We start from the raw sequence: 17,069 nt of genomic DNA, 5'->3' as shown, positions 1-17,069 counted from the left end.
ACACTAACATGGCACTAACATGGCACTAACATGACACTAACATGGCACTAGTACGTCACTAACATGGCACTAACATGGCACTAACATGACACTAACATGACACTAACATGGCACTAACATGACACTAACATGGCACTAGTACGTCACTAACATGGCACTAACATGGCACTAACATGACACTAACATGACACTAACATGGCACTAACATGGCACTGACATGGCACTGACATGGCACTAACATGGCACTAACATGACACTAACATGGCACTAACATGGCACTAACATGACACTAACATGGCACTAGTACGTCACTAACATGGCACTAACATGGCACTAACATGGCACTGACATGGCACTAACATGGCACTAACATGGCACTAACATGGCACTAGTACGTCACTAACATGGCACTAACATGGCACTAACATGACACTAACATGACACTAACATGGCACTGACATGGCACTGACATGGCACTGACATGGCCTCCGGAAATGATGGTCTTCAATGACAGAGACCATTTATTGGCCCACAGTTACTACCAAGGGCTGTACTTTTAGAGCTGTGCAGAATTGGGTCTGGGATTGGAGCGCACTACGTCAATCAATCAATCAAACAATCAATCAACTTTAATTTATAGAGCCCTTTACAACACTCAAAATGACCAAATTGACCAAAGAGCTTCACAATAAAAATCAAGACAAAACAAAACATAAAACTAAATAAAAACAAACCCTACAATTAAAAGTGTCATTACATCACAGGATTTTAAAAAGGTTAAAGTCTGTGATGGTGATCACATCGGGGGCCCATGTCGGGGGCCCATGTCGGGAGGGGGCTCATTTCGGGGGGCTCATGTCGGGGGCTCATGTCGGGGGGGCTCATGTCGGGGCTCATGTCGGGGGCTCATGTTGGGGGGGATCATGTCGGGGGATCATGTCGAGGGCTCATGTCGGGGGATCATGTTGGGGGGCTCATGTCGGGGGGCTCATGTCGGGGGGCTCATATCGGGGGCTCATGTCGGGGGCTCATGTCGGGGGCTCATGTCGGGGGCTCATGTTGGGGGGCTCATGTCGGGGGGCTCATGTCGGGGGGCTCATGTCGGGGGCTCATGTCGGGGGGGCTCATGTCAGGGGCTCATACCGGGGGCTCATACCGGGGGCTCATGTCGGGGGCTCATTTCGGGGGCTCATGTCGGGGGGACTCATGTCAGGGGGGGTCATGTCGGGCGGGCTCATGTCAGGGGCTCATGTCGGGGGCTCATGTCGGGGGGGCTCATGTCGGGGGGGCTCATGTTGGGGGCTCATGTCGGGGGGGGCTCATGTCGGGGGCTCATGTCGGGGGGGCTCATGTCAGGGGCTCATGTCGGGGGCTCATGTCGGGGGGGCTTATGTCGGGGGGGCTCATGTCAGGGGGGCTCATGTCGGGGACTCATGTCGGGCGGCTCATGTCGGGGGCTCATGTTTGGGGATCATGTCTGGGGCTCATGTCGGGGGGCCCATGTCGGGGGGCTCATGTCGGGGGCTCATGTCGGGGGGATCATGTCGGGGGCTCATGTTGGCGGGCACATGTTGGGGGGCCCATGTCGGGGGGGCTCATGTCGGGGGATCATGTCGGGGGCTCATGTCGGGGGCTCATGTCTGGGGCTCATGTCGGGGGGCCCATGTCGGGGGGGCTCATGTCGGGGGCTCATGTCGGGGGGATCATGTCGGGGGCTCATGTTGGGGGGCTCATATTGGGGGGCCCATATCGGGGGGGCTCATGTCGGGGGATCATGTCGGGGATCATGTCGAGGGCTCATGTCGGGGATCATGTCGGGGATCATGTCGGGGGGGTCATGTCGGGGGCTCATGTCGGGGGCTCATGTCGGGGGGCTCATGTCGGGGGACTCATGTCGGGGGCTCATGTCGGGGGCTCATGTCGGGGCTCATGTAGGGGGCTCATGTCGGGGGCTCATGTCGGGGGGCTCATGTCGGGGGCTCATGTTGGGGGCTCATGTCGGGGGCTCATGTTGGTGGGCTCAAGTCGGGGGGCTCATGTCGGGGGGGCTCATGTCGGGGGCTCATTTCGGGGGGGGCTCATGTCGGGGGCTCATGTCGGGGGGGCTCATGTCAGGGGCTCATGTCGGGGGCGCTCATGTCAGGGGCTCATGTCGGGGGCTCATGTCGGGGGGGCTCATGTCGGGGGGGCTCATGTCAGGGGGGCTCATGTCGGGGACTCATGTCGGGGGGCTCATGTCGGGGTCTCATGTCGGGGGGATCATGTCGGGGGCTCATGTTGGGGGGCTCATGTTGGGGGGCCCATGTCGGGGGGGCTCATGTCGGGGGGATCATGTCGGGGGCTCATGTTGGGGGGCTCATGTTGGGGGGCCCATGTCGGGGGGCTTTTTTCGGGGGATCATGTCGGGGGATCATGTCGGGGTTCATGTCGGGGGCTCATGTCGGGGGCTCATGTCGGGGGGCTCATATCGGTGGATCATGTCGGGGATCAAGTCGGGGGCTCATGTCAGGGATCATGTCGGGGGCTCATGTCGGGGGATCATGTCGGAGATCATGTCGGGGGCTCATGTCAGGGATCATGTCGGGGGCTCATGTCAGGGGCTCATGTCGGGGGGATCATGTTGGGGGCTCATGTCGGGGGGCTCATGTCGGGGGGCCCATGTCGAGGGGGCTCATGTCGGGGGATAATGTCGGGGATCATGTTGGGGGCTCATGTCAGGGATCATGTCGGGGGCTCATGTCGGGGGGCCCATGTCGGGGGGGCTCATGTCGGGGGGCTCATGTCGGGGGGCCCATGTCGAGGGGGCTCATGTCGGGGGATCATGTCGAGGGCTCATGTCGGGAATCATGTCGGGGGCTCATGTCGGGGATCATGTCGGGGGGGCTCATGTCGGGGGATCATGTCAAGGGCTCATGTCGGGGGGGCTCATGTCGGGGGATCATGTCAAGGGCTCATGTCGGGGAACATGTCGGGGACTCATGTTGGGGGGGCTCATGTCGGGGGCTCATGTTGGGGGGCTCCTGTCGGGGGCTCATGTCGGGGGCTCATGTCGGGGGCTCATGCCGGGGGCTCATGTCGGGGGGCCCATGTCGGGGGGGCTCATGTTGGGGGGCTCATGTCGGGGATCATGTTGGGGGCTCATGTCAGGGATCATGTCAGGGATCATGTCGGGGGCTCATGTCGGGGGGCTCATGTCGGGGGATCATGTCAGGGATCATGTCGGGGGATAATGTCGGGGGGCCCATGTCGGGGGAGCTCATGTCGGGGGTTCATGTCGGGGATCATGTTGGGGGCTCATGTCAGGGATCATGTCGGGGGCTCATGTCAGGGGCTCATGTCGGGGGGATCATGTTGGGGGCTCATGTCGGGGGGCTCATGTCGGGGGGCCCATGTCGAGGGGGCTCATGTCGGGGGATCATGTCGAGGGCTCATGTCGGGGATCATGTCGGGGGCTCATGTCGGGGGATCATGTCGGGGGGGCTCATGTCGGGGGATCATGTCAAGGGCTCATGCCGGGGGCTCATGTCGGGGGGGCTCATGTTGGGGGGCTCATGTCGGGGCTCATGTCGGGGGATCATGTCGGGGGGGCTCATGTCGGGGGATCATGTCAAGGGCTCATGCCGGGGGCTCATGTCGGGGGGGCTCATGTTGGGGGGCTCATGTCGGGGATCATGTCGGGGGCTCATGTCAGGGGGGCTCATGTCGGGGGATCATGTCAGGGATCATGTCAGGGGCTCATGTCGGGGGCCCATGTCGGGGGGGCTCATGTCAGGGATCATGTCGGGGGCTCATGTCAGGGGCTCATGTCGGGGGGATCCTGTTGGGGGCTCATGTCTGGGGGTTCATGTCGGGGGGCCCATGTCGGGGGCGCTCATGTCGGGGATCATGTCGGGGATCATGTCGAGGGCTCATGTCGGGGATCATGTCGGGGGTTCATGTCGGGGGATCATGTCGGGGATCATGTCGAGGGCTCATGTCAGGGGATCATGTCGGGGATCATGTCGGGGATCATGTCGGGGATCATGTCGAGGGCTCATGTCGGGGGGATCACGTCGAGGGCTCATGTGGGGATCATGTCGGGAGCTCATGTCGGGGATCATGTCGGGGATCATGTCAGGGATCATGTCGGGGGCTCATGTTGGGGGCCCCATATCGGGGGGCTCATGTCGGGGGGCTCATGTCGGGGGGCCCATGTCGGGGGGGCTCATGTCGGGGGATCATATCGGGGATCATGTCGAGGGCTCATGTCGGGGATCATGTCGGGGGGCTCATGTCGGGGATCATGTCGGGGGCTCATGTCGGGGGGGCTCATGTCGGGGGCTCATGTCGGGGGTGCTCATGTCGGGCGGGCTCATGTTGGGGGCTCATGTCGGGGGCTCATGTCGGGGGGCTCATGTCGGGGGGCTCATGTCGGGGGACTCATGTCGGGGGCTCATGTCGGGGGCTCATGTCGGGGGCTCATGTCGGGGCTCATGTGGGGGGGCTCATGTCGGGGGCTCATGTCGGGGCTCATGTTGGGGGGCTCATGTCGGGGGTCATGTCGGGGGGCTCATGTCGGTGGCTCATTTGGGGGGCTCATGTCGGGGGCTAATGTCGGGGGCTCATGTCGGGGCTCATGTCGGGGGGCTCATGTTGGGGGCTCATGTCGGGGGGATGATGTCGGGGGGCTCATGTCGGGGCTCATGTCGGGGGCTCATGTCGGGGGCTCATGTCGGGGCTCATGTCGGGGGCTCATGTCGGGGGCTCATGTCGGGGCTCATGTCGGGGGGCTCATGTCGGGGGCTCATGTCGGGGCTCATGTTGGGGGGCTCATGTCGGGGGTCATGTCGGGGGGCTCATGTCGGTGGCTCATGTTGGGGGGCTCATGTCGGGGGCTCATGTCGGGGGCTCATGTCGGGGGCTCATGTCGGGGGGCTCATGTCGGGGGGCTCATGTCGGGGGGCTCATTTCGGGGGCTCATGTCGGGGGGCTCATGTTGGGGGGCTCATGTCGGGGGCTCATGTCGGGGGCTCATGTCGGGGGCTCATGTTGGGGGGCTCATATCGGGGGCTCATGTTGGGGGGCTCATGTCGGGGGCTCATGTTGGGGGGCTCATGTCGGTGGCTCATGTCGGGGGCTCATGTGGGGGGCATATGTCGGGGGGCTCATGTCGGGGGGCTCATGTCGGGGGCTCATGTCGGGGGCTCATGTCGGGGGGCTCATGTCGGGGGGCCCATGTCGGGGGGGCTCATGTTGGGGGGCTCATGTCGGGGATCATGTTGGGGGCTCATGTCAGGGATCATGTCAGGGATCATGTCGGGGGCTCATGTCGGGGGGCTCATGTCGGGGGATCATGTCAGGGATCATGTCGGGGGATCATGTCGGGGGCCCATGTCGGGGGAGCTCATGTCGGGGGTTCATGTCGGGGATCATGTTGGGGGCTCATGTCAGGGATCATGTCGGGGGCTCATGTCAGGGGCTCATGTCGGGGGGATCATGTTGGGGGCTCATGTCGGGGGGCTCATGTCGGGGGGCCCATGTCGAGGGGGCTCATGTCGGGGGATCATGTCGAGGGCTCATGTCGGGGATCATGTCGGGGGCTCATGTCGGGGGATCATGTCGGGGGGGCTCATGTCGGGGGATCATGTCAAGGGCTCATGCCGGGGGCTCATGTCGGGGGGGCTCATGTTGGGGGGCTCATGTCGGGGATCATGTTGGGGGCTCATGTCAGGGATCATGTCAGGGATCATGTCGGGGGCTCATGTCGGGGGGGCTCATGTCGGGGGATCATGTCAGGGATCATGTCAGGGGCTCATGTCGGGGGCCCATGTCGGGGGGGCTCATGTCAGGGATCATGTCGGGGGCTCATGTCAGGGGCTCATGTCGGGGGGATCCTGTTGGGGGCTCATGTCTGGGGGTTCATGTCGGGGGGCCCATGTCGGGGGCGCTCATGTCGGGGCTCATGTTGGGGGCTCATGTCGGGGGGATCATGTCGGGGGGCTCATGTCGGGGCTCATGTCGGGGGCTCATGTCGGGGGCTCATGTCGGGGCTCATGTCGGGGGCTCATGTCGGGGGCTCATGTCGGGGCTCATGTCGGGGGGCTCATGTCGGGGGCTCATGTCGGGGCTCATGTTGGGGGGCTCATGTCGGGGGTCATGTCGGGGGGCTCATGTCGGGGGCTCATGTCGGGGGGGCTCATGTCGGGGGATCATGTCAGGGATCATGTCAGGGGCTCATGTCGGGGGCCCATGTTGGGGGGGCTCATGTCAGGGATCATGTCGGGGGCTCATGTCAGGGGCTCATGTCGGGGGGATCCTGTTGGGGGCTCATGTCTGGGGGTTCATGTCGGGGGGCCCATGTCGGGGGCGCTCATGTCGTGGATCATGTCTGGGATCATGTCGAGGGCTCATGTCGGGGATCATGTCGGGGGTTCATGTCGGGGGATCATGTCGGGGATCATGTCGAGGGCTCATGTCTGGGGATCATGTCGGGGATCATGTCGGGGATCATGTCGGGGATCATGTCGAGGGCTCATGTCGGGGGGATCATGTCGAGGGCTCATGTGGGGAACATGTCGGGAGCTCATGTCGGGGATCATGTCGGGGATCATGTCAGGGATCATGTCGGGGGCTCATGTCGGGGGGCCCATGTCGGGGGGCTCATGTCGGGGGGCTCATGTCGGGGGGCCCATGTCGGGGGGGCTCATGTCGGGGGATTATAATCGGGGATCATGTCGAGGGCTCATGTCGGGGATCATGTCGGGGGGCTCATGTCGGGGATCATGTCGGGGGCTCATGTCGGGGGGGCTCATGTCGGGGGCTCATGTCGGGGGTGCTCATGTCGGGCGGGCTCATGTTGGGGGCTCATGTCGGGGGCTCATGTCGGGGGTCATGTCGGGGGCTCATGTCGGGGGCTCATGTTGGGGGGCTCATGTCGGGGGCTCATGTTGGGGGGCTCAAGTCGGATGGCTAATGTCGGGGGCTCATGTGGGGGGCATATGTCGGGGGGCTCATGTCGGGGGGCTCATGTCTGGGGCTCATGTCGGGGGCTCATGTCGGGGGATCATGTCGGAGATCATGTTGGGGGCTCATGTCAGGGATCATGTCGGGGGCTCATGTCAGGGGCTCATGTCGGGGGGATCATGTTGGGGGCTCATGTCGGGGGGCTCATGTCGGGGGGCCCATGTCGAGGGGGCTCATGTCGGGGGATCATGTCGGGGATCATGTTGGGGGCTCATGTCAGGGATCATGTCGGGGGCTCATGTCGGGGGGCCCATGTCGGGGGGGCTCATGTCGGGGGGCTCATGTCGGGGGGCCCATGTCGAGGGGGCTCATGTCGGGGGATCATGTCGAGGGCTCATGTCGGGAATCATGTCGGGGGCTCATGTCGGGGATCATGTCGGGGGGGCTCATGTCGGGGGGGGCTCATGTCGGGGGATCATGTCAAGGGCTCATGTCGGGGAACATGTCGGGGACTCATGTTGGGGGGGCTCATGTCGGGGGCTCATGTTGGGGGGCTCCTGTCGGGGGCTCATGTCGGGGGGGCTCATGTCAGGGGCTCATGTCGGGGGCTCATGTCGGGGGGGCTCATGTCGGGGGCTCATGTCGGGGGCTCATGCCGGGGGCTCATGTCGGGGGGCCCATGTCGGGGGGGCTCATGTTGGGGGGCTCATGTCGGGGATCATGTTGGGGGCTCATGTCAGGGATCATGTCAGGGATCATGTCGGGGGCTCATGTCGGGGGGCTCATGTCGGGGGATCATGTCAGGGATCATGTCGGGGGATCATGTCGGGGGCCCATGTCGGGGGAGCTCATGTCGGGGGTTCATGTCGGGGATCATGTTGGGGGCTCATGTCAGGGGCTCATGTCGGGGGGATCATGTTGGGGGCTCATGTCGGGGGGCTCATGTCGGGGGGCCCATGTCGAGGGGGCTCATGTCGGGGGATCATGTCGAGGGCTCATGTCGGGGATCATGTCGGGGGCTCATGTCGGGGGATCATGTCGGGGGGGCTCATGTCGGGGGATCATGTCAAGGGCTCATGCCGGGGGCTCATGTCGGGGGGGCTCATGTTGGGGGGCTCATGTCGGGGATCATGTTGGGGGCTCATGTCAGGGATCATGTCGGGGGCTCATGTCGGGGGGGCTCATGTCGGGGGATCATGTCAGGGATCATGTAAGGGGCTCATGTCGGGGGCCCATGTCGGGGGGGCTCATGTCAGGGATCATGTCGGGGGCTCATGTCAGGGGCTCATGTCGGGGGGATCCTGTTGGGGGCTCATGTCTGGGGGTTCATGTCGGGGGGCCCATGTCGGGGGCGCTCATGTCGGGGATCATGTCGGGGATCATGTCGAGGGCTCATGTCGGGGATCATGTCGGGGGTTCATGTCGGGGGATCATGTCAGGGATCATGTCGAGGGCTCATGTCTGGGGATCATGTCGGGGATCATGTCGGGGATCATGTCGGGGATCATGTCGAGGGCTCATGTCGGGGGGATCATGTCGAGGGCTCATGTGGGGATCATGTCGGGAGCTCATGTCGGGGATCATGTCGGGGATCATGTCAGGGATCATGTCGGGGGCTCATGTCGGGGGCCCCATATCGGGGGGCTCATGTCGGGGATCATGTCGGGGGGGCTCATGTCGGGGGATCATATCGGGGATCATGTCGAGGGCTCATGTCGGGGATCATGTCGGGGGGCTCATGTCGGGGATCATGTCGGGGGGGCTCATGTCGGGGGCTCATGTCGGGGGCGCTCATGTCGGGCGGGCTCATGTTGGGGGCTCATGTCGGGGGCTCATGTCGGGGGGCTCATGTCGGGGGGCTCATGTCGGGGGACTCATGTCGGGGGCTCATGTCGGGGGCTCATGTCGGGGCTCATGTGGGGGGGCTCATGTCGGGGGCTCATGTCGGGGCTCATGTTGGGGGGCTCATGTCGGGGGTCATGTCGGGGGGCTCATGTCGGTGGCTCATTTGGGGGGCTCATGTCGGGGGCTAATGTCGGGGGCTCATGTCGGGGCTCATGTCGGGGGGCTCATGTTGGGGGCTCATGTCGGGGGGATCATGTCGGGGGGCTCATGTCGGGGCTCATGTCGGGGGCTCATGTCGGGGGCTCATGTCGGGGCTCATGTCGGGGGCTCATGTCGGGGGCTCATGTCGGGGCTCATGTCGGGGGGCTCATGTCGGGGGCTCATGTCGGGGCTCATGTTGGGGGGCTCATGTCTGGGGTCATGTCGGGGGGCTCATGTCGGTGGCTCATGTTGGGGGGCTCATGTCGGGGGCTCATGTCGGGGGGCTCATGTCGGGGGCTCATGTCGGGGGCTCATGTCGGGGGGCTCATGTCGGGGGGCTCATGTCGGGGGGCTCATGTCGGGGGGCTCATGTCGGGGGCTCATGTCGGGGGGCTCATGTTGGGGGGCTCATGTCGGGGGCTCATGTCGGGGGCTCATATCGGGGGCTCATGTTGGGGGGCTCATGTCGGGGGCTCATGTTGGGGGGCTCATGTCGGTGGCTCATGTCGGGGGCTCATGTGGGGGGCATATGTCGGGGGGCTCATGTCGGGGGGCTCATGTCGGGGGCTCATGTCGGGGGCTCATGTCGGGGGGCTCATGTCGGGGGGCCATGTCGGGGGGGCTCATGTTGGGGGGCTCATGTCGGGGATCATGTTGGGGGCTCATGTCAGGGATCATGTCAGGGATCATGTCGGGGGCTCATGTCGGGGGGCTCATGTCGGGGGATCGTGTCAGGGATCATGTCGGGGGATCATGTCGGGGGCCCATGTCGGGGGAGCTCATGTCGGGGGTTCATGTCGGGGATCATGTTGGGGGCTCATGTCAGGGATCATGTCGGGGGCTCATGTCAGGGGCTCATGTCGGGGGGATCATGTTGGGGGCTCATGTCGGGGGGCTCATGTCGGGGGGCCCATGTCGAGGGGGCTCATGTCGGGGGATCATGTCGAGGGCTCATGTCGGGGATCATGTCGGGGGCTCATGTCGGGGGATCATGTCGGGGGGGCTCATGTCGGGGGATCATGTCAAGGGCTCATGCCGGGGGCTCATGTCGGGGGGGCTCATGTTGGGGGGCTCATGTCGGGGATCATGTTGGGGGCTCATGTCAGGGATCATGTCAGGGATCATGTCGGGGGCTCATGTCGGGGGGGCTCATGTCGGGGGATCATGTCAGGGATCATGTCAGGGGCTCATGTCGGGGGATTATATCGGGGATCATGTCGAGGGCTCATGTCGGGGATCATGTCGGGGGGCTCATGTCGGGGATCATGTCGGGGGCTCATGTCGGGGGGGCTCATGTCGGGGGCTCATGTCGGGGGTGCTCATGTCGGGCGGGCTCATGTTGGGGGCTCATGTCGGGGGCTCATGTCGGGGGTCATGTCGGGGGGCTCATGTCGGTGGCTCATTTGGGGGGCTCATGTCGGGGGCTAATGTCGGGGGCTCATGTCGGGGCTCATGTCGGGGGGCTCATGTTGGGGGCTCATGTCGGGGGGATCATGTCGGGGGGCTCATGTCGGGGCTCATGTCGGGGGCTCATGTCGGGGGCTCATGTCGGGGGCTCATGTCGGGGCTCATGTCGGGGGCTCATGTCGGGGGCTCATGTCGGGGCTCATGTCGGGGGGCTCATGTCGGGGGCTCATGTCGGGGCTCATGTTGGGGGGCTCATGTCGGGGGTCATGTCGGGGGGCTCATGTCGGTGGCTCATGTTGGGGGGCTCATGTCGGGGGCTCATGTCGGGGGGCTCATGTCGGGGGCTCATGTCGGGGGGCTCATGTCGGGGGGCTCATGTCGGGGGGCTCATGTCGGGGGCTCATGTCGGGGGGCTTATGTTGGGGGGCTCATGTCGGGGGCTCATGTCGGGGGCTCATGTCGGGGGCTCATGTTGGGGGCTCATGTCGGGGCTCATGTTGGGGGGCTCATGTCGGGGGTCATGTCGGGGGGCTCATGTCGGTGGCTCATTTGGGGGGCTCATGTCGGGGGCTAATGTCGGGGGCTCATGTCGGGGCTCATGTCGGGGGGCTCATGTTGGGGGCTCATGTCGGGGGATCATGTCGGGGGGCTCATGTCGGGGCTCATGTCGGGGGCTCATGTCGGGGGCTCATGTCGGGGCTCATGTCGGGGGCTCATGTCGGGGGCTCATGTCGGGGCTCATGTCGGGGGGCTCATGTCGGGGGCTCATGTCGGGGCTCATGTTGGGGGGCTCATGTCGGGGGTCATGTCGGGGGGCTCATGTCGGTGGCTCATGTTGGGGGGCTCATGTCGGGGGCTCATGTCGGGGGGCTCATGTCGGGGGCTCATGTCGGGGGCTCATGTCGGGGGGCTTATGTCGGGGGACTCATGTCGGGGGGCTCATGTCGGGGGGCTCATGTCGGGGGCTCATGTCGGGGGGCTCATGTTGGGGGGCTCATGTCGGGGGCTCATGTCGGGGGCTCATATCGGGGGCTCATGTTGGGGGGCTCATGTCGGGGGCTCATGTTGGGGGGCTCATGTCGGTGGCTCATGTCGGGGGCTCATGTGGGGGGCATATGTCGGGGGGCTCATGTCGGGGGGCTCATGTCGGGGGCTCATGTCGGGGGCTCATGTCGGGGGGCTCATGTCGGGGGGCCATGTCGGGGGGGCTCATGTTGGGGGGCTCATGTCGGGGATCATGTTGGGGGCTCATGTCAGGGATCATGTCAGGGATCATGTCGGGGGCTCATGTCGGGGGGCTCATGTCGGGGGATCGTGTCAGGGATCATGTCGGGGGATCATGTCGGGGGCCCATGTCGGGGGAGCTCATGTCGGGGGTTCATGTCGGGGATCATGTTGGGGGCTCATGTCAGGGATCATGTCGGGGGCTCATGTCAGGGGCTCATGTCGGGGGGATCATGTTGGGGGCTCATGTCGGGGGGCTCATGTCGGGGGGCCCATGTCGAGGGGGCTCATGTCGGGGGATCATGTCGAGGGCTCATGTCGGGGATCATGTCGGGGGCTCATGTCGGGGGATCATGTCGGGGGGGCTCATGTCGGGGGATCATGTCAAGGGCTCATGCCGGGGGCTCATGTCGGGGGGGCTCATGTTGGGGGGCTCATGTCGGGGATCATGTTGGGGGCTCATGTCAGGGATCATGTCAGGGATCATGTCGGGGGCTCATGTCGGGGGGGCTCATGTCGGGGGATCATGTCAGGGATCATGTCAGGGGCTCATGTCGGGGGATTATATCGTGGATCATGTCGAGGGCTCATGTCGGGGATCATGTCGGGGGGCTCATGTCGGGGATCATGTCGGGGGCTCATGTCGGGGGGGCTCATGTCGGGGGCTCATGTCGGGGGTGCTCATGTCGGGCGGGCTCATGTTGGGGGCTCATGTCGGGGGCTCATGTCGGGGGTCATGTCGGGGGGCTCATGTCGGTGGCTCATTTGGGGGGCTCATGTCGGGGGCTAATGTCGGGGGCTCATGTCGGGGCTCATGTCGGGGGGCTCATGTTGGGGGCTCATGTCGGGGGGATCATGTCGGGGGGCTCATGTCGGGGCTCATGTCGGGGGCTCATGTCGGGGGCTCATGTCGGGGGCTCATGTCGGGGCTCATGTCGGGGGCTCATGTCGGGGGCTCATGTCGGGGCTCATGTCGGGGGGCTCATGTCGGGGGCTCATGTCGGGGCTCATGTTGGGGGGCTCATGTCGGGGGTCATGTCGGGGGGCTCATGTCGGTGGCTCATGTTGGGGGGCTCATGTCGGGGGCTCATGTCGGGGGGCTCATGTCGGGGGCTCATGTCGGGGGGCTCATGTCGGGGGGCTCATGTCGGGGGGCTCATGTCGGGGGCTCATGTCGGGGGGCTCATGTTGGGGGGCTCATGTCGGGGGCTCATGTCGGGGGCTCATGTCGGGGGCTCATGTTGGGGGGCTCATGTCGGGGGCTCATGTTGGGGGGCTCATGTCGGGGGCTCATGTTGAGGGGCTCATGTCGGATGGCTCATGTCGGGGGCTCATGTGGGGGGCATATGTCGGGGGGCTCATGTCGGGGGGCTCATGTCGGGGGCTCATGTCGGGGGCTCATGTCGGGGGATCATGTCGGAGATCATGTTGGGGGCTCATGTCAGGGATCATGTCGGGGGCTCATGTCAGGGGCTCATGTCGGGGGGATCATGTTGGGGGCTCATGTCAGGGATCATGTCAGGGATCATGTCGGGGGCTCATGTCGGGGGGCTCATGTCGGGGGATCGTGTCAGGGATCATGTCGGGGGATCATGTCGGGGGCCCATGTTGGGGGGCTCATGTCGGGGATCATGTTGGGGGCTCATGTCAGGGATCATGTCAGGGATCATGTCGGGGGCTCATGTCGGGGGGCTCATGTCGGGGGATCGTGTCAGGGATCATGTCGGGGGATCATGTCGGGGGCCCATGTCGGGGGAGCTCATGTCGGGGGTTCATGTCGGGGATCATGTTGGGGGCTCATGTCAGGGATCATGTCGGGGGCTCATGTCAGGGGCTCATGTCGGGGGGATCATGTTGGGGGCTCATGTCGGGGGGCTCATGTCGGGGGGCCCATGTCGAGGGGGCTCATGTCGGGGGATCATGTCGAGGGCTCATGTCGGGGATCATGTCGGGGGCTCATGTCGGGGGATCATGTCGGGGGGGCTCATGTCGGGGGATCATGTCAAGGGCTCATGCCGGGGGCTCATGTCGGGGGGGCTCATGTTGGGGGGCTCATGTCGGGGATCATGTTGGGGGCTCATGTCAGGGATCATGTCAGGGATCATGTCGGGGGCTCATGTCGGGGGGGCTCATGTCGGGGGATCATGTCAGGGATCATGTCAGGGGCTCATGTCGGGGGATTATATCGGGGATCATGTCGAGGGCTCATGTCGGGGATCATGTCGGGGGGCTCATGTCGGGGATCATGTCGGGGGCTCATGTCGGGGGGGCTCATGTCGGGGGCTCATGTCGGGGGTGCTCATGTCGGGCGGGCTCATGTTGGGGGCTCATGTCGGGGGCTCATGTCGGGGGTCATGTCGGGGGGCTCATGTCGGTGGCTCATTTGGGGGGCTCATGTCGGGGGCTAATGTCGGGGGCTCATGTCGGGGCTCATGTCGGGGATCATGTTGGGGGCTCATGTCAGGGATCATGTCAGGGATCATGTCGGGGGCTCATGTCGGGGGGGCTCATGTCGGGGGATCATGTCAGGGATCATGTCAGGGGCTCATGTCGGGGGATTATATCGGGGATCATGTCGAGGGCTCATGTCGGGGATCATGTCGGGGGGCTCATGTCGGGGATCATGTCGGGGGCTCATGTCGGGGGGGCTCATGTCGGGGGCTCATGTCGGGGGTGCTCATGTCGGGCGGGCTCATGTTGGGGGCTCATGTCGGGGGCTCATGTCGGGGGTCATGTCGGGGGGCTCATGTCGGTGGCTCATTTGGGGGGCTCATGTCGGGGGCTAATGTCGGGGGCTCATGTCGGGGCTCATGTCGGGGGGCTCATGTTGGGGGCTCATGTCGGGGGGATCATGTCGGGGGGCTCATGTCGGGGCTCATGTCGGGGGCTCATGTCGGGGGCTCATGTCGGGGGCTCATGTCGGGGCTCATGTCGGGGGCTCATGTCGGGGGCTCATGTCGGGGCTCATGTCGTGGGGCTCATGTCGGGGGCTCATGTCGGGGCTCATGTTGGGGGGCTCATGTCGGGGGTCATGTCGGGGGGCTCATGTCGGTGGCTCATGTTGGGGGGCTCATGTCGGGGGCTCATGTCGGGGGGCTCATGTCGGGGGCTCATGTCGGGGGGCTCATGTCGGGGGGCTCATGTCGGGGGGCTCATGTCGGGGGCTCATGTCGGGGGGCTCATGTTGGGGGGGCTCATGTCGGGGGCTCATGTCGGGGGCTCATGTCGGGGGCTCATGTTGGGGGCTCATGTCGGGGCTCATGTTGGGGGGCTCATGTCGGGGGTCATGTCGGGGGGCTCATGTCGGTGGCTCATTTGGGGGGCTCATGTCGGGGGCTAATGTCGGGGGCTCATGTCGGGGCTCATGTCGGGGGGCTCATGTTGGGGGCTCATGTCGGGGGGATCATGTCGGGGGGCTCATGTCGGGGCTCATGTCGGGGGCTCATGTCGGGGGCTCATGTCGGGGCTCATGTCGGGGGCTCATGTCGGGGGCTCATGTCGGGGCTCATGTCGGGGGGCTCATGTCGGGGGCTCATGTCGGGGCTCATGTTGGGGGGCTCATGTCGGGGGTCATGTCGGGGGGCTCATGTCGGTGGCTCATGTTGGGGGGCTCATGTCGGGGGCTCATGTCGGGGGGCTCATGTCGGGGGCTCATGTCGGGGGCTCATGTCGGGGGGCTCATGTCGGGGGACTCATGTCGGGGGGCTCATGTCGGGGGGCTCATGTCGGGGGCTCATGTCGGGGGGCTCATGTTGGGGGGCTCATGTCGGGGGCTCATGTCGGGGGCTCATATCGGGGGCTCATGTTGGGGGGCTCATGTCGGGGGCTCATGTTGGGGGGCTCATGTCGGTGGCTCATGTCGGGGGCTCATGTGGGGGGCATATGTCGGGGGGCTCATGTCGGGGGGCTCATGTCGGGGGCTCATGTCGGGGGCTCATGTCGGGGGGCTCATGTCGGGGGGCCATGTCGGGGGGGCTCATGTTGGGGGGCTCATGTCGGGGATCATGTTGGGGGCTCATGTCAGGGATCATGTCAGGGATCATGTCGGGGGCTCATGTCGGGGGATCATGTCGGGGGATCGTGTCAGGGATCATGTCGGGGGATCATGTCGGGGGCCCATGTCGGGGGAGCTCATGTCGGGGGTTCATGTCGGGGATCATGTTGGGGGCTCATGTCAGGGATCATGTCGGGGGCTCATGTCAGGGGCTCATGTCGGGGGGATCATGTTGGGGGCTCATGTCGGGGGGCTCATGTCGGGGGGCCCATGTCGAGGGGGCTCATGTCGGGGGATCATGTCGAGGGCTCATGTCGGGGATCATGTCGGGGGCTCATGTCGGGGGATCATGTCGGGGGGGCTCATGTCGGGGGATCATGTCAAGGGCTCATGCCGGGGGCTCATGTCGGGGGGGCTCATGTTGGGGGGCTCATGTCGGGGATCATGTTGGGGGCTCATGTCAGGGATCATGTCAGGGATCATGTCGGGGGCTCATGTCGGGGGGGCTCATGTCGGGGGATCATGTCAGGGATCATGTCAGGGGCTCATGTCGGGGGATTATATCGGGGATCATGTCGAGGGCTCATGTCGGGGATCATGTCGGGGGGCTCATGTCGGGGATCATGTCGGGGGCTCATGTCGGGGGGGCTCATGTCGGGGGCTCATGTCGGGGGTGCTCATGTCGGGCGGGCTCATGTTGGGGGCTCATGTCGGGGGCTCATGTCGGGGGTCATGTCGGGGGGCTCATGTCGGTGGCTCATTTGGGGGGCTCATGTCGGGGGCTAATGTCGGGGGCTCATGTCGGGGCTCATGTCGGGGGGCTCATGTTGGGGGCTCATGTCGGGGGGATCATGTCGGGGGGCTCATGTCGGGGCTCATGTCGGGGGCTCATGTCGGGGGCTCATGTCGGGGGCTCATGTCGGGGCTCATGTCGGGGGCTCATGTCGGGGGCTCATGTCGGGGCTCATGTCGGGGGGCTCATGTCGGGGCTCATGTTGGGGGGCTCATGTCGGGGGTCATGTCGGGGGGCTCATGTCGGTGGCTCATGTTGGGGGGCTCATGTCGGGGGCTCATGTCGGGGGGCTCATGTCGGGGGCTCATGTCGGGGGGCTCATGTCGGGGGGCTCATGTCGGGGGGCTCATGTCGGGGGCTCATGTCGGGGGGCTCATGTTGGGGGGCTCATGTCGGGGGCTCATGTCGGGGGCTCATGTCGGGGGCTCATGTTGGGGGGCTCATGTCGGGGGCTCATGTTGGGGGGCTCATGTCGGGGGCTCATGTTGGGGGGCTCATGTCGGATGGCTCATGTCAGGGGGTCATGTGGGGGGCATATGTCGGGGGGCTCATGTCGGGGGGCTCATGTCGGGGGCTCATGTCGGGGGCTCATGTCGGGGGCTCATGTCGGGGGATCATGTCGGAGATCATGTTGGGGGCTCATGTCAGGGATCATGTCGGGGG

This window comes from Eucyclogobius newberryi, unplaced genomic scaffold (assembly GCF_026437365.1).
Source record: "Eucyclogobius newberryi isolate DKJ021-1_F unplaced genomic scaffold, fEucNew1.0.hap1 SCAF_16, whole genome shotgun sequence".
In the NCBI taxonomy this organism is placed as follows: domain Eukaryota; kingdom Metazoa; phylum Chordata; class Actinopteri; order Gobiiformes; family Gobiidae; genus Eucyclogobius; species Eucyclogobius newberryi.
Note: the sequence above shows the minus strand (reverse complement) of the source record.